This window comes from Pinus tabuliformis, chromosome 8, assembly GCF_031772625.1.
Source record: "Pinus tabuliformis cultivar Carrire ecotype Pingquan chromosome 8, CPIR1, whole genome shotgun sequence".
Taxonomy (NCBI): domain Eukaryota; kingdom Viridiplantae; phylum Streptophyta; class Pinopsida; order Pinales; family Pinaceae; genus Pinus; species Pinus tabuliformis.
Genome location: NC_142294.1, coordinates 302,699,197 through 302,721,760, shown reverse-complemented (window position 1 = coordinate 302,721,760; position 22,564 = coordinate 302,699,197). Strand labels below are relative to the sequence as shown.

The 22,564-nt window shown below is 34.4% G+C and overlaps 1 pseudogene across 1 annotated transcript in view; it reads right to left on the bottom strand.

Annotated features, from left to right (window-relative positions):
* LOC149235330 (heat shock protein 90-5, chloroplastic-like) overlaps positions 1–5,603 on the bottom strand; it is a 33,583-nt pseudogene extending 27,980 nt beyond the window's left edge. The window contains exon 1 of the transcript XR_016245873.1: positions 5,419–5,603. The product of XR_016245873.1 is annotated as a heat shock protein 90-5, chloroplastic-like (transcript). The remainder of the gene's footprint in view (positions 1–5,418) is intronic.
* Between the last annotated feature and the right edge of the window lie 16,961 nt (positions 5,604–22,564).

The following is a 22,564-nucleotide window of genomic DNA, read 5'->3' as shown; positions in this document are numbered from 1 at the left end:
GTGGACCCCATACTGTTAAATCACATTGCATGAGAAAGTGGGTGGAAGAAGATATGACAATTGAGTCTGCAAATACAATAGAAATTTGTGGCAATGAACAAGAGGTTAGTCATGATGATAATACATGGAATGAATACTTTGATACAATTTTTATACTTTGTGGGTGTTATAAATAAGTTCAGCTATAAATTAATGGACAATATAAGTACATTATATAGTCTAATCTCTAACCTTGGAAAAAATAAAGCATGCATCAATTATTTTAGGTTGGAAATGGAATCAGAACAAATGAGGAGTATAATCGTTTTGATAGACCAATACAAATACCTGTGTATGGACGTGGCCTACGCCGTACAATTAAATCATGGAAAAAGAAATGGGTGGAAGAGGATATGACAATGGATTTTGTAAATGCAATAGAAAATCAACACAATGAACAAGAGGTTGGTCATGATGATACTACATGAATGGATGAATACTTTGAGACAATTGTTGTTTTTGGATGTTCCTAAGGTAGAAAATCTAAGAATGTGAAATTGATGTGGCTTGTTTTTAAAATAATATGTTCAAAAATAATATTTTTATTTTATTGTATATATGTATAATATTGTTTTGTTGAGTAATTTATTGCGTATATCTTTGAAATGGATCCATGTTTTATACAGTAATTTCTATCTAACATTAAATAATGGTTGCATTTAATTATAGGTTAGATAAGAGTTACTATGGTTAGTTTCATCTATTATTTGAAAATGGTTAGAAATGATATGAAGTTATGACCAAGACAAAATGAAAATAATTTATGTGCGTATAAAATGTCACATATTGTGCATATAGACAAATAGAACTTAACACACAAATATAACTTGTTAAGTTGAATTTATGGAATTAATTAACACAAATATATTAAACTACACTACAATAAAAATTCGAATTATTAAGGATATTTGGATGGGTAATGAAGATGAATTCAAATTGTCTAATGAGTTTATTCATTTTTGTGATCAATAATAACTTTCCCACATGCAGGTAATATTTTCCCCATATAGGGAATCCTTGATGGCATGGGGTCCATATCATTGTATTGTTGTCATCATTATCATAATTTAATCATCATCCTCATCGCCATTGTTATCGTCATCATATTCACCATCACCACCACTATCATAGGTCATTTTTTGATGAGGATTATCATCGTATCTTCCTTGGTTTCTAATATATATATATATATATATATATATATATATATGATGATGATGATGATGAGAAAAAAAATCATTGGTCATAAAAGGTTACCATACTTAGAATATCTTTAAAGGTAGATCAAATTATTTTTTTCCACACTTCCAAAACATATGGTTTATATTCCAAGGTAGATCTTGAACACATCGATGAAGCCAACTTTGTCTTGGATGTATCATCCAAGCATTCTGTATATTGAAAGGTTCACCTCTCATTTTCATTGTTTTTTAAAATGTTAAATATTTTCACACATGATATACTGAATAGTTAATGGACAATACAAATAGTTTTCGTGGTTGATATTATTCTACTTATATGCTCTTTGTAACTGAACAAAATTATTAATTTTGTCTTGAGAACTAGACTTGTAGCACAAAGAAAATGGTTGGGAATCATTTAATGGCTATATCAATTCACAACTACTAACAATTGTTTTTACTTTCTCCTTAAGTTTTGCAACCCAATTTGACATAAACATGCTTAACAGTGAAAAAACCACTTGTCAATACTTCAGGTTTTACAAAATTCCTATAAACAACTATCTCTACTTGGTAATCTAAAAAATATCAACAAATTCACAATCTCATATATTGGTCAAAAGAGGTCATCATCAAAGTGAATCAAATACCAAGAGTGATCTATGTCTACTGAAACCTATAATCACATTGTTTCCCTAATAGCAACTAAAAACTTCTATACCCGGTTCTTGAACTTCTGCAACCAATTATAAACCTTCAACAAGAAGTTTTTTCTAATGAGGATTATTGCCATATCTTCCTTGGTTTTACAAGGAAAAAGAAATAAAATTTCATTGGTTATCAAAGGTAAACCAAATTAATTATTTGCATACTTCCAAAACCTAGGGTTTCATATCCAAAGGATATCCTAAGCACATCAATGAAACCAACTTTGGTTTTATGTATCATCCAAACATTATGTACAATTACAGACTCACCTCTAATCCATTGTTTCTAAAAATGTTGAATATTTTCATACATGATATCCTGAACAGTTGGACAATACAAATAGTTTCCATCACTATTCTTCCATTTATATGCTTTTTGTAACTTATTTGAAAGAGCAATTTTGTCCCAACAATTAGACTTGTAGTACAAAGAACATGGTTAATACGGATGATTCGACCAAAAACTAGATACTACCAAAATTCAACCAAAAAAAATATTACTGTTTAAAAATAGAATTAAAAACAAAAAAAACAAAAACAAAAACAAAAATTTCCCAAATTAAAAATAAATAAATAAATAAATTTATCAACTTTTTTTACCAAAATTTAATGATCTTTTTAGTGCTAATACTAACATCACCATTACAACAAGATATTTTTCTAGTGTTAATATTACCATTACAACAAGATATAAGAGGGATATAATGCAAAAGTTAATAATAATATGTACATAGAAGATGGTCTTCAAACTGGCGAATTCATGATAATAAATGGGACTACAGTCAAAATAATTGCATAAATCAATTTTTTTAACCAAAATTTAACAAAAACTTTGCGGGTGCTAACATTAGAACCATCATTACAACAAGATATCTTTCTAGTGTTGACAACACCATTATAGTAAGATACCTCAAGAGAGACAGAAAATGTAAAAAGTATGATAGTAATACGTATCCAGAAGATGGTATTGAAACTAGTAATTGTTCACGAATCTATAAGATTTTCAGGTCATTCTCATTATCATAATCATTTTCATCATCATCACCATCATCCTTGTCATCGTTATTGCCATCATTACATTATCATCATAATCACCATTCATGCCATCATCATCATCATTATGGACATTGTTTGCAATTGTTCATAATTATAGATGTTGTAAGAAATATCATCAACCAAAAAAATGTGATCAGTGCTAAAAAAGGGTTGTTTAGGACACATTGATATACGTGAGAGAAATAATAACTCTATTTTTGAGAGATGATCAATGATGATCATCATCACCACCGTTATCATCGTCATTGTCATTTTTATCATCCCCGTCATCATCATTAATGTAATTTCTTTCATCATTGTTGTAATCGTCATCATGGAAATCATCATCATTCATGCCATTATTGTTTTTGATGATGACCTAGATGAAAATGATGATAATGATGATGATGACGACACCAAAGATAGTGCTTATGATTATGACAATGACAACATTTAAAAATTGGGAAGATTCGCCAAGGTCATTAGCATTGTCATCGTCATAATCATTGCCATCATCATCATTGTCATTGTAACTACTATCATATTTATCATCATAATCACAGTTCATGTCATCGCCATGATCTTCATTTTCATCATTGTCAATATTATTGACATTGTCATCAATTGTTCATAATTGTCAATGCCATAAGGAATATCATCAATGCAGAAAATATGATGAGTGTTGGAACAGGGATGCAAAAGTGAACACAGAAATGGGGGCAACAATAGAAGTAAAATTCGATGAAGAGTGGATCCAACATAAGTAGATGCACAACGACATGAAAAACCTGACACAAAAGTGGATGAAAATGTAGATGCAGTTGTCAATGCAAACTTGGATGCAAACATGAATGCAAAAGTGGAAGCAAACATGGGTCAAATGGTAGGCATAAAATTTGGCACAAATTTTGGTGAAACAAATGTGGATGCAACAACGGACGCAGAAAAGGAAACAAACTTAGATGCAAAAAAGAGAAAAACATGGATACAAAATAAGATGAAAAAAGGGATGTAAACATGGACACAAACATGGGTGCAGCATTGGACACAAAATTATATGCAAAAATGGATGAAACAAAAGTGAATGCAATAAGGGATGCAAAGACATACACAATATTTGATGCAAACTTGAACACAAAATAAGGTGCAAATGTGGATGCAAAAGTGGAAGAAAATGTGGTTGCAATGGTAGGCGCAACAAAAGTGGATGTAACAATAGACAAAAAAATTATGAAAAATAAGATGAAAAAGGGATGTAAAAGTGGAATCAAACATTGATTCAACAGGCGAAACAAAATTATATGCAAAAAATAGATACAATGGAAGTAGATGCAAAAGTAGATACAAAAAAAGATGTGAAACGCAATGCATAAACCTGACATAAAAGTGGATGCAAAAAGAGATGCAATATTTGATGCAAAAGAGGACGTGAACATGGATGCAAAATTGGAAGCAAACGTGGGTACAACAGTTAGTGCAAAACATGGTGCAAATTGTGGCACAACAAAAGTGGATGTAATGATAGATGCAAAAAAAGAATCAAACTATGATGCAAACGAAGATGTAAAAAGGGATGCAAAAAGTGGACTTTAAAATGGGTGCAACAGTGGATGCAAAATTGTATGGAAAAGTGGATGCAATAGAAGTTGATGCGAAATTAGATGCAAAACAAAACACAAAACCCAATGCAAATCCTAATCCAAAAGTGGATACAAAAAGGGATGCAAAAATAGATGTAAATTTTGATGAAAATCTAGACGCAAATGAGGATGCAAACGTGGATGCAAAATTATAAGCAAAAGTTGGTGCAAAAGGAGGTGCCAAAATAGGCGCCAACTGTGGTACAAAAATATTAGATGCAATAGTGGGCACAATAATAGATGCAAAAGAGGATGTAAATATGGATGCAAAACAATATGGAAAAGTGGATGCAACAAAATTAGATGCAAAATTATATGCAAAACTAGACACAAAACGCGATGTAAAAATTGGTGGAAAAAGGATGCAAAAAATGATTTTAAAAAGGATGCAAAAAAGGGTGCAAAAGTCTATGCAAAAGTTGATGCAAGTGTAGGTGCAAAAAGTGGATGCAAAAGTATGTCAAACAAAATTAGGTGCCAAACTTGATGCAAAACTTGGAACAAAACCTGGTGCAAAGGATGACACAAAACTTGGCATAAAATTTGGTGCAAAACCTATAGCAATACCTGGTGCTAAACTTGGTGTAATATTTGGTGCAAAACTTGATGAAAATTTTGTGTCAAGTTTTGCACCATATTTGATAAATGGATGCAAATAACACCAAAAATGGGCTCTATATGCAAAAAAAGAAGTAAGAAGGGATGCTAATCACAACGATTTGTTGTGGTGTTTGCTGCTCAGCGCTGGGATTCAGGGGTTGTTGATTCTCCTTGTCCGATAGGCTTTTTATAATCCTTTCCTATTCCATGGTTAACCTCGCGTTATCCTCCCGCAATCGAGCCATTTCATTTTTCAACTCCTGCACTGTCTCTAATATGGCAAGATTCGTATTGTGAGCCTCCTCTCCAAGCTGTACCCATAAATCTAGGTTATTTTCAGGGCTTGTTGCAGGTCCTTGACCCACCACAAACCTATGTGAAACATTGTCTGCTCTTCTCATATTGGCAGTCTTCTATTTTCCTGTACTTAACATAAGAAAAGTAACAGAAGAAGGGTTAACGCATTAACTATTTTTCTTTAAATACACAATAGAAATGGAAATAAAATGAATGCACTTTATCTGTTTATTTTTTTTTCCAGAGGCCACAATTTTTGAAACTTGGCTCTGATACCACTTGTAATGTCTCCACCTTATTAATTTATGGAAATTACATATCTCATAAATTACTGTGGCTATAAAGTTTCTCCACATTATGTAATCTTGGTAAATACGTAGCTCTAGATTTTGGTTTAATCATTATTGTACTAGCATCATTTATACGTAATTTAATTCTAAGGATTGGTTTCATGCCGGGGAGTCCACGCGGCTTGCATATATATACTCCATTCTGCACTTTATGCTAGGCCATCACGTGGCTTGCCATGCCTGCTGTGAATGTTATTAACTCTGCCTACTCCATCCTGTACATGGCCGGGTAGGTTGTCCGGTCTCATCTGCCATCTAGAAACTCGCCCTCATCAATGGTGCAAAACATCTCCCGCGATCCGACGAGAGTGATCTTCTAAGAACCCACCACATCTTTGGAATGCAAGGAGAATGACCTCATTTGTTGGGAAATACTCCCATGGAGCTTGCTCTGGTTTGGCTCTTCCATTAGCAGCTTCAGTGTGCTAGACGCACAAGATTTTGATCAATCTACCAGTTTTTTTTCAGACTCAAGGTTTGGCAGTGTTCAATACTCTTCAGGTAAAATGTGTTCCTCGCTGACTATTCATGCTACCCTCATAAACTTACATATCTGTAAGCGCTTCTCGTATACAATTTATCTAAATATGTTTTTCATTTATGTGGAACTCATGCTGCTCGCAGGATGTTCTGGGTACAACTATGGCTCTAAGCTATACCAGATGAAGGGATGCTCCTTCAGTGGCAGCTTCGACATCTCCCAGGTAAGTCATATTTATATTGGAAGCTTTCTGGCGTCTTCCCCTTACTTTTTTTTCCTGTCTGTCTCAGCTGTTATGTATTAGTTTTTATTAGTCACATTATTCTAATACCATGTGGCTATGGCTCCATGCAGGATGCCTGTTGACCACCTCAAATCTTTTGGCTGCATCTGGTGGGAAGGCGCTCCTCCAGCGTTGGGCTCTAAGGGTTTCCAGGTATGAGTTCATCCCGGCCTGGTGCCCTCGGGCTGAAGGAATAAGACTTAGGGTGATATTTGGGTCACGGTTCTCAGCAAATTTTATGACTTCTCGGTCTTAATGACCGCACCCAGAATCATTTGGCTAGGATTTTCAAGGGGTTCTTCCCAAGTTCAGTGAAGGGACTTTCCTTCTGGGGTTTTCTTCTATATATGTTTTCGTTAGTTAAGAGCGTTGTTCCTATTATGGATTCGGTGATTTTTGCTACACAATATTATCCTGTCTCTAGTTAATTTATTATTTTGTATTTATATCAAGATTCCAAGTTGAAGAACTGTTTAAAATTCTCTCAGTTAAATGTGAATGAGCGGGTGCATAGCTGGGCTTCGCCCACATGCATTGAACCCTTTTTCCTGTTATTAATATATCACATTTGTTTGGCCTATCTATAAACTCGTGTGATTATTTGTTGGGTCTATTCTATTTTTCATGGAAATATTCTCGTGCCAACTATGTGTTTTTAAGTTGAGATGTGGCCTCCGGCCAACACAGAATTTTGTTCATTACTTATAAAGTTGAATGACAGTTACAGAGTTATTTTTTTTTTATAACCGCATTTGGGTTTTGGCTTTACTCTTACTGAGCGTAAATCTGGTTTGTCAATATCAGAGCCTGTACATTACAGGATCATTGTGTTTTTACTTTCCCTTGGAAACCAATTTCTTTTATAAGATTGCCTTCTATTTTGCAATTCCTATGGCTTTATAATCATGAGGGTTCTCATCCCTCAAATAGTTCCATTACGACCCGATAGGTTCGTTGTTGCTCCGGATTCAGGGATTCTTGGACCCTTTTGTGGTTCGTAACCTTGACCATGGGGCAGAGCGACCCATCTTCGCATACCCCGAACTTGTTATCTGCTACAGAACTTGGTTATTCTGCTTCTGCGTTTATCTTTAGGTTACGTACTAATGAGACATCTAATATCAATTCTTTATTAGTCATGCGTCAGAGAAAGCTTTTCCGCTTCCATGGTTTTATTTAAGAACTAAACAAGGTCCTAGGGTTCTTATTTTATCATGCAGTTCTAATATTTGAAATTACAAAAGCCCAGGTGGCCTATCTTGCTTTTCCTCACTATGGTCTTAACTTTCATTTCCGTTTTGAATGGAACTGTAAGAGAATTATAATCTTTCTTTGTTACATAATTATATCTCTCTTTGCTACATAACTTTTCTACCAGCATTCTATAGACTGTCGAAATGGAGTTTTTGAATAAAGTAGAAATTTAACTTTCTAGTCTGAACAAAGTTTTTAAACAAAGAATATAACCAATTTCTTAAATGGGAATGTCCCACCTAGACGGTGGCACTTACAACTAGTATCTTTGGGAAATAGTAACTCTATTTATAAAGAAACTTGCTATATTTATTTTTGTTATAGCTCTAGGAACCTGTTGCTTGCAGAAAAATAACACTTCTAACTCAGTTCAGATAATAGCACAGAATTCGGTTGGTACCTCATACCTGGGTTGCTTCCAAGTGAGTAACTCCAGAAGAAGAGGTCACCTTTGACTCTATAGCTAGTCAAACCACTCAACCATGAGATTATCTTTCGAGACTAAATCTCCCCCTTAGCTTGCTCAAAGACGTACTGTCTTTTTCAGGTTGCTTGCACTCTGCGCCCTTGTTATCTGATCATCACCAGACATACCAATCTTACTCCCTTTTTTTTCCACTACCTGTCCCTATAGCGTAGTTTTTCCTCCCCCCATCTTCCTTTTTTTGGAAGCCCTGCATGGTTAGGGGAGGTAGTTAGGTTTCAGCAACTGTTTCTTTTTAACTTCCCTCCTCAGAATTTAGTTGATCTCCTCTTCACCAAGAAATCCTTTCTCATTTTTTTCAATAAAGTAACAACATTAATTAATTCAAACAGATAGTAACCACAATCCTTCAGTTTGTTTTCACTACAGTAAATAAAATATGTTGGGAATTTTCTGTTTAATTCCAAAACAAGTTAACTGAACATAACAGAGAACGATGCTCTGTTTTCCACATGATCTTAACACAAGGAAGCTAAACTAGTTTTCTGAGCAGACAGAGTTTCACACACTCATAAAAAACTCTTTGTATTCATTAATAAGACAACCTGTTACAAAAGGTTCTTCCTCTTAATAGAGGGATTCACCAAGAGCTTCTAGTTCCATACAAAAATATTACTTTGTCTCTTCTGGAAATTTTACACTACTGTGTGTAAAATTTCTTTACATTCACTGTTGTAAAAACAATCTTCAACTACAGAAAATTACATTCACTGCTGTGTAAAAAAAACTTTTCACTTCTTACCTTTTGCACTGTTGTGCATATTACATTTCATCGCTTCAACAAAAATGAGCCAAGATATCTTTTACAAAAAAACACATTCACGCTACTGTGCTTCTGAGTATTTCATTTCACATACATCACCACCAGAAAATTACATTCCATATTCTCAAATCAACCTGCTGTAAAATTCCTCTTTTCATTCGCTGCTGCGAGTTTTACATAACATTTCTATCAACCAAAAAAAAATTCCACGCTGCCCCTGTTCTTCTATATTCGCACTGCTGTGCATTTTTCATTCCATTACAAAAGTCAACAAACAACAAAAAAAAATATAACATATATGTTTTCTTGTCCCATATTGCCGTGGATTAAAAAAAACATTAAAATTCTACCAACTTTTACCTATCACAATAAATTTACATTAATTACTTTTACGGAGAAACTGGCGGTCAAAACAAAAACTTCATGCAAGGTTCATGGACTGGACTATATGCAACTTTAGTTTCAATCAACGGTGGACAACGTTGAATTCAATCGGACGGATATCGCTTGCCCAAACCAAACGAACATTACGCCCCGATGAAAAGTGGTTTTGGAAAAGTACTGAGGACACGCGTCAGCTCAGGGTTTTATCGCGTCCCCTATGGAGAATACCACCGCTTGCTGAAAAGCGGTGCGATGGAGTCTGGTGGTTTTTAGCTGCACGAGAGTTGAAATTAGATTTGAACATTCCCCTTTAATTTCAACTGCTAGGTTATCAATCATACCCAGACATTTTCTAAAAAATTCAAAGCTTTTCTGTCCCAAAGGTTTGGTTAGAATATCTACAACCTATTCCTGAGTTCTGCAATGTTCTAAGACAATTTCTACACTGTTTACCAATTCCCTGATGTAATGAAACTTTGTGTCAATGTGCTTCGTTCTCTTATGAAACACAGAATTATTGGATAATGCAATATCTGAGCTATTGTCACAAAAAATCACAGTTCCTTTTACTTGCTCTTGGCATAAGCTCCTTAACATCCTTCTCATCCAAACTGCTTGACGTGTTGCTGCTGTAGCTGCCACATATTCTGCCTCTGCTGTAGACAATGCTACAATAGGCTGTTTTTTAGAAGCCCATGAAATAGCTCCTGAATCCACATGAAAAAATAACCGGATGTGCTTTTCCGATCATCTACACTTCCAGCCCAATCACTATCAGTGTATCCAACTAAATCTGAACATTCTGAAGTAGTATATAAAATGTCAAACCTTTAGTACCTTTAACATACCTCAGAATCCTTTTTGCTGCCTGCCAATGTGCTTCTTTTGACCTCTCCATGAATCTGGAAATTAAACTAACAGCAAACATTATATCCAGCCTAGTTGCAGTCAAATACATGAGGCTACCAACTATGCTCTTGTACAAACTAGGATCAAAATCCTTGCTGCTGTCCTCTTTGCTGAGTTTTAATCCCATCATTGTGGGAGTGATTGCTGCTTTGCTCTCCTTCATGTTAAATCTTTCCAACACTTCATTAACATATTTCGCTTGTGAGATAAAAATCCCATTTCCACTTTGTTCTACTTCTATTCCTAAGAAGTATCTCAGCAAATCCATCTCAGTCGTCTCAAATTCTTCTTTCATCATTGTTTTGAAATTTTCAATAAGATAAACATCATTGCCTGTGAAAATAACATCATCAACATACAACACAACAATTAGTATTTTACCATCATTTTCTTTGATGTAGAGGGTGCGTTCTCCCTCACATTTGTCAAATCCATTTTCCAGTAGATAGGAATATATCCTACTGTACCATCCTCTTGGTGCTTACTTCAGCCCATAAAGAGCTTTCTTCAATCTGCACACTTTGTGCTCTTGGCCTTTCTTTTCGTAGCCTAGAGGTTGTTCAATGTAAACCGCTTCCTTTAACACTCCATTCAAGAATGCTGACTTCATGTCCATGTGATAAACTTTCCAATTGTTTTGTTCTGCTATGGACAGCACTGCTCTCACGGTTTCCATTCTAGAAACTGGTGCAAAAGTTTCGTCATAGTCTCTCCCATACTACTGCTTATATCCTTGACAACAAGTCTTGCCTTTTGTCTTTCTATTTTGCCTTCATCATTACTCTTGGTCTTGTAGACCCATTTGACTCCAATGACCTCCTTTCTTTTTGGTAGTTCAACTAAATCCCATGTCTTGTTTCTTTCTATGGCATTGATTTCCTCATCCATAGCTTCTATCCATTTCTTATCCTTAATTGCTTCTTCGAAATGAACAGGGTCATCAACATGACAATATAATGCAAACAAAGAATTCATACCTTCATTTTCTGCCTCTTGTTCATAAATATCACTTAAATTTCCGAACTTCTTACCTCTTTCATTTGATGTGCAAGTACTTGAAGAAGCACTTGAATTTCCTCCTTGTGGTGTGCTTGGAGAAGCACTTTCATTTCTCCTCAAGGGTGTCCCTTTCTGTCCTTGTGTTGGTGCCACTATTTGGGGACGTATTTCATCCATCTCCTCATCATTTTCATCATGTGACAAAAAGCTTTTAACATTCACTGTCTTCTCTATGCTTCCATCCCAAGCTTCCTCCTCAATGAACTGAACATCTCTACTCACAATGAGCTTCTTGGTGGATGGGTTATACAACCTGTAAGCTTTGGATTCCTCACTGTATCCAATGAAAATACATTTCTCTCCTTTGTTGTCCAACTTCTACCTTAGCTGATCTGGAATGTGTGCATAAGCCACACATCCAAAAACTTTCATGTGCGTGACTCCTTCCTTTCTCCCACTCCATGCTTCTTCCCACACTCTATTCATGACTGCTTTTGTAGGACATCTATTCAAAATATACGTTGCACATTGTACAGCTTCAACCCAATAATCATTTGGCAAATGATTTGCCTTTAACATACTCCTTGCCATATCCATGATTGTCGTGTTTTTCCTTTCAGAAACTCCATTTTGCTGCGGGGTGTACCTAGTTGTAAACTGCTTATGAATTCCATTTTATCTACAAAACCATAGAAATTCTTTGGAGATATACTCACCTCCTCTATCAGTCCTCAGAACTTTGATATGCAGTCTGCTTTGATTTTCCACAAATGCCTTGGAATTGCAAAACTTTCAAACACTTCACTTTTGTTCTTCAAGAAATAAACCCATGTTTTTCTAGTAAAATCATCAATGAATGTTAGTGTGTAGTGGCTGCCTGCAAGTGATGGAGTTTGCATCATTCCACATAAGTCTGAGTGGACAATCTCTAAGGGTGATTTTGCCCTTATGCTTTTTCCTGATGGAAAACTTTCTCTGTGTTGTTTCCCCAAGATGCAACCTTCACAAAGGCTGTCTGGGTTCTCTATCAATGGTAATCCTCTTACCATTCCTTTTCTACTCAACAAATTAAGACCTCCGAAGTTGAGATGTCCAAATCTCAAGTGCCACAACCAATTTTCATCCTTTGGTTCGCTTTGAAAAACCTCTTGAGTCACTGCTGCAATTACTTCTTTATTTTTCAAATCTGCCTTCATTCTGAGAGGGAACATCCTGTTCCTTATCATCTTCACTTTAGAAATACATTGTTTATTGGGTGCTCTATCCATGATGGTGCATACATCATTCACAAAGAAAACATTGTAATCATTTTGAACAAGTTGTCCAATACTTAAAAGATTACATTTCATTCCAGGAACATAATAAACATCTGCTATGGTTTTCTTTTCACCTTTCTTTGTTAAGACATTTACCTCTCCTTTTTCCATAACAGAAACTTTGTTTCAGTCCCTAGTGTGACTTGTGACTTCACATTCTGATCTAACATGGAAAACAGGGCTATGTTTCCTATCATATGATTGCTGCAACTAGAGTCTAGAAACCATACATCTTCACTCTTTTCTTCAGCCGTATTACAAGCTAAAAACAAATTATTTTAGCTGATATGTTCTCTAGTGAAATTTGCACTAGTTCTATTATACATATCATGCTGCTTCTTCCTACATTCATTTGCATAATGCCCATATTTTTTACAATAATAAAATTGAACATTTGATTTTTCATACCTTTGTACTTGAGCATGATGTTGTCCACTTTGTTGGCTACTACCTTGGCTTTGGTTCTGAATTGGATTGCTGCCTTCTCCTTGAGCATTTGTTGGATTGTTCCTTCCATCTCTGTTTTGACTTCTGCCTCTTCCTCTCTTGTTTTCTCTGCCTTGACCTCTTCCTCTTCCAAAGCACATCTGGGTCTTGAAGGCATGCTATAGAGATAAGTTTTTGTTTCTACTCAATCTCTGCTCATGTGTTATCAGTGATGCATGTAGTTCATCAACTGAAAAGTTTGTGAGAACCTTTGTTTCTTCTATGGTGGTGACAATCACATCGAACTTTGAGGGTAGGACCCTCAATAGTTTCTCCACAATCCTCCTTTCTTCAAGAATCTCTCCATGAGACCTTATTTGTGTGACCAGACCAATCACATGTGTGAAGAATGAGTCAACATTGTCTGACTCCTTCATGCAAAGATTCTCAAAATCTCTCCTCAGCAACTGTAGTTTTGTCGTCTTCACTTTCTCTACACCTTAATAGGCTGTCTTGAGAGTTTTCCATGCTTCTTTGGATGTCTTCGTTGCTGCTATCCTTGGAAACACACTCTCATGCACTGCTTGATACAAAAATACGATGGCTTTTGAGTCCTTCTTCTTATAGCTCTTAAACAGATCTTTCTCTTCCTGTGTCAAGTTATTAAACTCATTTTCATCTGTCGGTTCTTCAAAACCATCCTGAACAAATTCCCATAAATGTTGTAAGGCAAGCAAAGCCTTCATGGTTATTGTCCAATAGTCATAGTTTTTCCCATTAAACTGTGGGAGCTGAGTATTAAAGATACCCATGCTAGTGTTGGTGCTGGAGCCAACCATTCTTGCACTCTTAAAAATACTTGACTGTGTATTAAATATCACTGACGATCTTCAACACAAAAAAAATCTTTAGAAATACCTTGGATTTTGACTGAGTCTTCACTCTGCTGGAGAAGCTTTTGCAGCAATAAACCCTTCCTTCAGCTTCTTTGACACCTTCAAAGAGCCTGGACAAGCTCTGATACCACTGTTGGGAATTTTCTGTTTAATTCCAAAACAAATTCACTGAACAGAACAGAGAATGATGCTCTGTTTTCCACGGGATCTTAACACAAGGAAGCTAAACTAGTTTTTGAGCAGACAGAGTTTCACACACTCATAAAAACTCTTTGTATTCATTAATAAGACAACCTGTTACAAAAGGTTCTTCCTCTTAATAGAGGGATCCACCAAGAGCTTCCAGTTCCATACAAAAAGACTACTCTATCTCTTCTGCAAATTTTACACTATTGTGTGTAAAATTTCTTTACATTCACTACTCTAAAAACAATCTTCAACTACAGAAAATTACATTCATTGTTGTGTAAAAAAAACTTTTCACTTCTTACCTTTTGCAATGCTGTGCGTATTACAATTCATCGCTTCAACAAAAATGAGCCAAGATATCTTCTACAAAAAACACATTCACGTTGTTGCGCTTCTGAGTATTTCATTTCACATACATCACCACCAGAAAATTACATTCCATATTCTCAAATCAACCTGCTGTAAAATTCCTAATTCCTCTTTTCATTCACTGCTGCGAGTTTTACATAACATTTTTATCAACCAAAAAAAATTTCTACGCTGCCCCTATTCTTCTATATTCGCACTGCTCTGCGTTTTTCATTCCATTACAAAAGTCAACAAACAACAAACAAAAAATATAACATATATGTTTTCTCGTCCCATACTGCCGTGGATTAAAAAAAACATTAAAATTCTACCAACTTTTACCTATCACAATAAATTTACGTTAATTACTTTTACGGAGAAACTGGTGGTCCAAACAAAAACTTCACGCAATGTTTATGGACTGCACTGTATGCAACTTTAGTTTCCATCAATGGTGGACAGGGTTGAATTCAATCAGACGGATATCGCTTGTCGAAACCAAACGAACATTACGCCTCAATGAAAAATGGTTTTGGAAAAGTACTAACAACACGAATCAGCTCAGGGTTTTATCGCGTCCCTTCCAGAAAATACCACCGCTCGCTGAAAAGCAGTGCGATGGAGTCTGGTGGTTTTCAGCTGCACGACCTTTGAAATTAGATTTCAACAAAATATTTACAACATTATGGGGATATTACAACGTGGACTTTAATACTATAAGTGTACGTCATCTGGTTTTGCTTCCAAATTTCCAAATCCGGTTTATAGGTTGCTTATTTTGCGTGAATGCGTGGTAGAGTATTTTGTAAGTTAGCATTGGTTTCCTTTTTATATGAAGTTCAAAATATATATTTAATAAAAATTTAGGGTGTAGTCTATTGCTTCAACGAAATGGGAATCCGGTGACACTTTTCCGGCTCTGACAATGCCTCGACGGTGGCACCCCGTCAACTATTCATGTGAATCACCAGCGATGAAGGAGAAGTTGTTGAATGCGTATTGAAGGAGGTCTACAGAATGTGCTAAATAGTAAAATAGAATGACTTATATAGTAAAGTAATGGTTTATACTTTGTTTCAAAATTTTCACCAACTAGGAAAGTTGTGTGGGTTAGGCTTTTTTTTTTTCCCTCAACATAAATTAGAGTCCTTACAAAGGGAGGGATTTGTATTTGAGTGTACTGTGTTTCAAAGATTTTACCAGTTAGTAAAGTTATGTGGGTTACACCTGGTCTTCCTTAACTTAAATTAAGGTCGGGATTTGAATGTGTGTGTCTTGTTTCAAAGATTTTACTAATTTTGAGTTAACTAATCTAATTATGCAAAGAAATTGTTTTATAATATTAATATGTTGAAATTATAATATAATATTAAATCTAAAAAATTATCAATAAAATAAGAAGGAATGGTTTAATTCTTTTAACTTTTGAAGTTATTGATTATTTAATTATAATTTTAATTATATAAAAAATTAAATTACTTAATTTTTTTTTAGGATTATATCTTTAACATGTCTAATATATAATTAAATGAGAAATTGAACTGTTACCTTCTCATTAAAAATGCCATAACGAACTACATTATTATTGTTTATTTAAAACTCATAAAAAAATCTCTTTTTACTTTTATATTTTGATAATTTTTAATTATATTTTTAATCACAAACAAACCGAAAAACAAATATTTAATGTTTGAAATTCTTGACTTCTATAATTTTAATAGTATACAAACCAAAAAAACAAAAACAATCAACAATCCGGTAAACAAAGAGCGATATTTCTTTTTATCGAAAAGAACATATTTCACAAACTTACTGTTTTATCGAAATAAACATATTTTACCAACATGATCTGTCTGGATGTTCTTCATTCACGGGATCTTCGACAAAACTTTTGAAGCCAACCCATCAGATTAGAGAGGAACTCTCTCCGATTTCTCTGGCTCATCCATTTTGATTTTGGGAATTTTTTTATATTCGTTAAAATTGAGTTTGTGTAATTGGTATAATTGTTTTAAGTTCTATTTTAATTTAAGGTGAATGAAGATTTGTGGATTAATTTATTTTTTTAATAGATAGTTTAAATTGATTTTGAAGGGAATATGGTCACCGTATGTTGAGTATTAATGTTTATCAATAGTTGTAGTGTGTGTTATTGAACTTGTTAGATTGCATTGACTTTTAATAAATTTACAAAAATTAGATTTGTGCCAAGTGGCTTCCCATCCTACATGATAAGTTCCTCCTTATTATTTATAACATTCATTTATATATAAGCAAATTTTGTTTAACAAAATGGTCCATTACTTTAAAATTTTTTAAAAATTAGATTGATGCCAAGTGGCTCCCCCCACCAATTTATTAGGGATTTAAGATTATTCCAATTGTAATAACTTCCTCATGATTATTTACATTCATTTATATATAAGCAAATTTTATTTAGCAAAATGATCCATTTTACACTAAGATGTATAATTCTTTTCTTTCCTCAAGTTAGTGTTGACCTATAACCTTTTTATACATGGTTAATAAGGTAAATGTCTGTATTGGTAATGCATTCTTCCTGTTGCAATAATTCTTTTTGTTATATTTATGAAGCTTTTGGCTATATCAACCACATTAATATTTTTAATGTGATTGTACTAGTTTAAATATTTTAAATATCTTTTAAAATGTTAGATTTTATGTAAAAAATTATTTTAAATAATTAAAGATCATAATTTTACATTTATAAAACATAAGATAATTAAATCATCCATATTGTTTTTATCTTCTCAAATAAATATGAGAAAAATCTATTTTTTATGTTTTAAATGCAATTTGACATTACTATATTTAAAATAGAGATTCATCCTATAAATTCATATTTAGAAAAATACTCTTAGTCTATTTCAATAGATAGTTTGTCAAGAATTTTCCACCCATCCATATATATACATAAAACATACATAACATATGAAGACTTTTATATGAGATTTTAAATACTTAATCATATCACTCAAGCACATAAATTCAAAACATGAGGTGATCAAAGGTAGTTCACACAATCACATAAATTTAAAAAACTTACAATGAGTTCAATGAGCTCAAAACAGTCTAGGGTTGAAGATATAGATTTATAAATTAATTTAATATGTTAATATGTACTTATCTGAACAATGAAAATGACTTATATCATGGTTCAATCAAAAGGGCTAATGGCATCAAGCACAATGGAGGAGGGAGATCGAATCCTACCGAGGTCTTCATCATTCAAAGATACAAAAGAAAATTGTTGTTCACATATTCACCTTAATATAGGGAGTATGGTAAGCATGGTTCCTCCAAGTTATTTTAGGATGTTCATAGCGTCTACCTTATAAGGGGTCACACACTTTGTAAGGGGTTCTCATTATTCATTTGGTCAGCATGGTTCCTCTAAGTTATTTTAGGATGTACATGGTGTCTACTTTATAAGGGATCGCACCCCGTGTTAGGGTCCTCATTATTCATTCAAAGATACCAAAAGAAAATTGATGTTCACACATTCACTATAATATTTTTTATTTTATTAGAATTTCTAGTCCCCATAAAAATGAGTTTTTTAATTAAAAAAATATTGTTATTTCTAATTTGTGTATCTTTAATAAATTTATATGGAAAATCTCTCAATGAATAACCTTTTTCAATATATCTGAGACTATTCTCTACATTTCTACTAGTTTGACCAAAATGTGATATGCCAACTAAAAGACATAGCAAATTTCCCAAAACTTGTTGATTTTGTTATTTTCCCTCAAGTAAACTTGTATAAGCTATCACATATCTAATTTTTCAAATAAAATTTTAAAATTTTTATCTAAAATACTTTTATATGTCTTCTATAATCAATAAAACTTTTCTAGAGTTAAAAGTATCAAAGAAAAAGATATAGAAAAAATACCACATTAAATTCTTAAAAATTGCATTCAATACCACTCATAATCTCTCACTTAGATAGGAATATTTCTAGAAATTTTAGTGAACCAACGTCAAATTATTTTACCATAGATACTTAGAGATCTCTTCTCTATCTCCTCAAAATTTCATGATGTAAATCATCCCTCTAGACATTGTGATTTTAACTTGCAGTTACATTACTAATTAAGTTAAAAAGATAGCCATTCATGAATTTTGGAATTCCCCTCGGTAACCCGTAAAGAACACTCTTTTTACTAGACAGTTTAAAGAATTAGTTATCTCTCTCCTATTTCGGTTTTTGAGGAAAAAATCAAGTGAGGAAGCTAGCGAAGGTAACCAGAGAGGAAGGTGGAGGAAATGGAGGAAAGGAACTGAATTCATCAAATTTTACACTTAGCTGTGGAAAGGCAGCACGCTACCAACAGGTATTCATCAGCTAGACACAGAGCCAATGGAATCCTCAAGTTTATTCAGTGAATCAGGATTGAACCGAGGAGGCATATTTTAGCTCTTAAGATTTTACCCACATAGAAGATAATAACTTGCATATGAAAGAACAGGAAGTAAGTGAAACACAAAAAAAAAACATGACCAAGGCTAGGAAAGAGCCAAAAACCAGTAGAACATTATACCTGAGAATGACGAGTTCCCAAATCCTCACTGATACATTACAATTATCACGATGAAAGTTACTGAGAAGGGGTTTAAGACATAAGCTAGAACAAAACAAATTAGACCCCATTTACTAACTAGAACATACATCGAAATGTTGCAGAAGTTGTACTTAAAGGAAAACTCAGTGGAAATGTTTGTAAGTTTGTTCCTCGACTGGTATAAGTGTGGCATCAAGGAAAACATTGTTAGTGTAGCCACCTCAATTAAACATTTCTTTAAAATCATAGCAGAAGAAGCATTTAAGCAACAAAGCGAGGAAACAAACCTAACAATGCACAACAGAGCTCGCAGCTTTCTCACATCGTGAATGACCGTCGAAAAATGGGAGAAAAGTAGGTAGTTTTTCCTCCTTAACCCACTTGGCAAAGTATGACCGTAAATCATAACCCTAGGCTGATTGATGGTGTAGCAGCCTCCAGGTGTTGCAAGTAGAGTCTTAACCAAAAATTAACCAAACATCATAGCAAACTAAGAACCAGTTTAGGTGGATAATATAACTGTTAACAATCGAATAAATAAATTACATTTGTGTATTCCAAACTTTTGTTGAAATCTAATTTCAAACTGCCGCGTTATCACTTCAGAAAACTACATGTTTTTTCCTTGCGATGTGATCTAATCGCAGATCTCAAATCGCATGCATGCCCACTACCTCCGTCTGTTCACTTGATTTCTGCTGATTGTGATGTTGCGATGCGATCCAAATCGCAAATCGCAAATCGCACCCATATGATTAGTGCTCCATTTTTTCTCTTCCACCGAATGCGATTTCGCCATGCAATCAAATCGCAAATCGCATATTTCAATGGTTGAAGTACAAGCCTGCAACATGAAATTGACGTGAAGTAAAAGTTTCATTTTGACCGCCAGTTTTTTAGTAAAAGTAATTAATGGAATTTACAGTGGTTGGTAGAATGTTGGTAAATGTTTTTAATTTTAATGTTTTTTATTTTACAGGAGTATAGCATAGAAGTATGTAATGTTTTTGAGTGTTGTTTGTTAAGTGTAGAGTGAAGAATGTAGCAACATGCATATGAAAAAAGTTACACAGCAGTGTAAATGTAATTTTTCTCAGTAATGCACAGCAGTGTAAATGTAATTTTTCTCAGTAATGCACAGTAGTGCAGAGAAAGCTTTTTGTTGTGGAAATGAAATATGAAGCAAGGTGAATGAAATGAGGAGATTTCTTTCACAGCAGTAAATGCATGTAATCTTTACACAACAGTGTGTTAAAATTTGCAGTTGAAACAGAGTAAATTTTCAGGAGAAGACAGAGTAATTTTTTTTTTTGTTTTGGAACTGCATTTGAAGCAGTCTATGGTTGTAATCCCTCTGAGAGAGGAAGATCCTTTTGTATCAGCAGTTTTATTAATGAATAGAAATCTTTTATGTGTGTGGTGAAACTCTGTTCTCCAGCAAACAATTTTTTTTGGCTTCCTTGTGCAAAAACAGAGCATTGTTCTCTGTTCATTATTTTGTTTTGGAATTAAACAGAAAATTCCCAACACTGGTATCAGAGCTTGTCCAGGCTCTTTGAAGGTGTCAAAGAAGCTGAAGGAAGGATTTCTTGCTGCAGCAGCTTCTCCAGCAAAGTGAAGACTCAGTCAAGAAAGATTCAAAGGTATTTCTCAAGCCAGTTATTTAAATACTTGACTGTATTTTGAAGCATAGTTTAGAGTGCAAGAATGGCTAGCTCCAGCATCAGCACCAACACTAACATGGGTATGGGTAATACTCAGCTCCCACTATTTAATGGAAAAAACTATGACTACTGGGCAATAACTATGAGAGTCCTGTTTGCCTCACAAGATTTATGGGAATTTGTTGAGGATGGTTTTGAAGAACCAGCAGATGAAAATGAGTTTAATAATTTAACTCAGTCAAAGAAATATCTGTTGAAGAGCAATAAGAAGAAGGACTCAAAAGCCCTCGTATTTTTGTATCAAGCAGTGCATGAGAGTGTGTTTCCAAGGATAGCAGCAACAAAGACATCCAAAGAAGCATGGCAAACACTCAAGATAGCCTATGAAGGCATGGAGAAAGTGAAGACAACAAAACTATAGTTGCTGAGGAGGGATTTTGAGAATTTATGCATGAAGGAGTTTGATAATATTGACACATTCTTCACACAAGTGATTGGTCTGGTCACATAGATGAGGTCTCATGGAGAGATTCTTGAAGAGAGGAGGATTGTGGAGAAACTGTTGAGCGTCCTACCCTCAAAGTTCGATGTGATTGTCACTACCATAGAAGAGACAAAGGATCTCACAAACTTCACAGTTGATGAACTACATGCATCACTGATAACACATGAACAGAGGTTGAGTAGAAATGAAAACTCATCTCTAGTCCATGCCTTCAAGACCCAGATGTCCTTTGGAAGAGGAAGAGGTCAAGGTAGAGGAAACAAGAGAGGAAGAGGTAGAAGTCAAAACAAAGGTGGAAAAAATAGTTCAGCAAATGCTCAAGGAAGAGGCAGCAATCCAAATTAGAACCAAGGCCAAGGCAGCAGCCAACAAAGTGGACAACATCATGCTCAAGGACAAAGGTATGAAAAATCCAATGTCCAATCTTATTATTGTAAAAAATATGGGCATTATGCAAATTAATGTAGGAAGAAGCAGCATGATATGAATAATAGATATAGTGCAAATTTAACTAGAGAAAATATCAGCCAAGATAATTTGTTGTTAGCTTGTAATATGGCTGAAACAAAGAGTGATGATATATGGTTTCTAGACTCCAGTTGCTGTAACCATATGACAGGAAACATATCCATATTTTCTAAGTTAGATCAGAGTGTGAAGTGACAAGTCACACTTGGGACTGATAGTAAAGTTTCTGTTATGGGAAAAGGAGAGGTAAATATCTTAACAAAGAGAGGTGAAAAGAAAACCATAACAGATGTTTATTATGTTCCTGGAATGAAATGTAACCTCTTGAGTATTGGACAACTTGTTCAAAAGGGTTACAATGTTTTCTTTCTGAATGATGTATGCACCATCATGGATAGAGCACCTAGCAAATAATGTATTGTTGAAGTGAAGATGACAAGGAACAGGATGTTCCCTCTCAAAATGAAAGCATATTTAAAAGATGGAGTAGAAATAGTAGTAGTTACACAAGAGGCTTTCCAAAGCGAACCAAAAGATGAAAATTGGTTATGGAACTTGAGATTTTGACATCTCAAATTTAGAGGTCTTAACTTGTTGAGTAGAAAAGGAATGGTAAGAGGATTACCATTGATAGAGAAACCAGACAGCCGTTGTGAAGGTTGTATCTTGGGAAAACCACACAGAGAAAGTTTTCCATCAGGGAAAAGCATAAGGGCAAAAGCACCTTTAGAGATTGTCCACTCATATTTATGTGGAC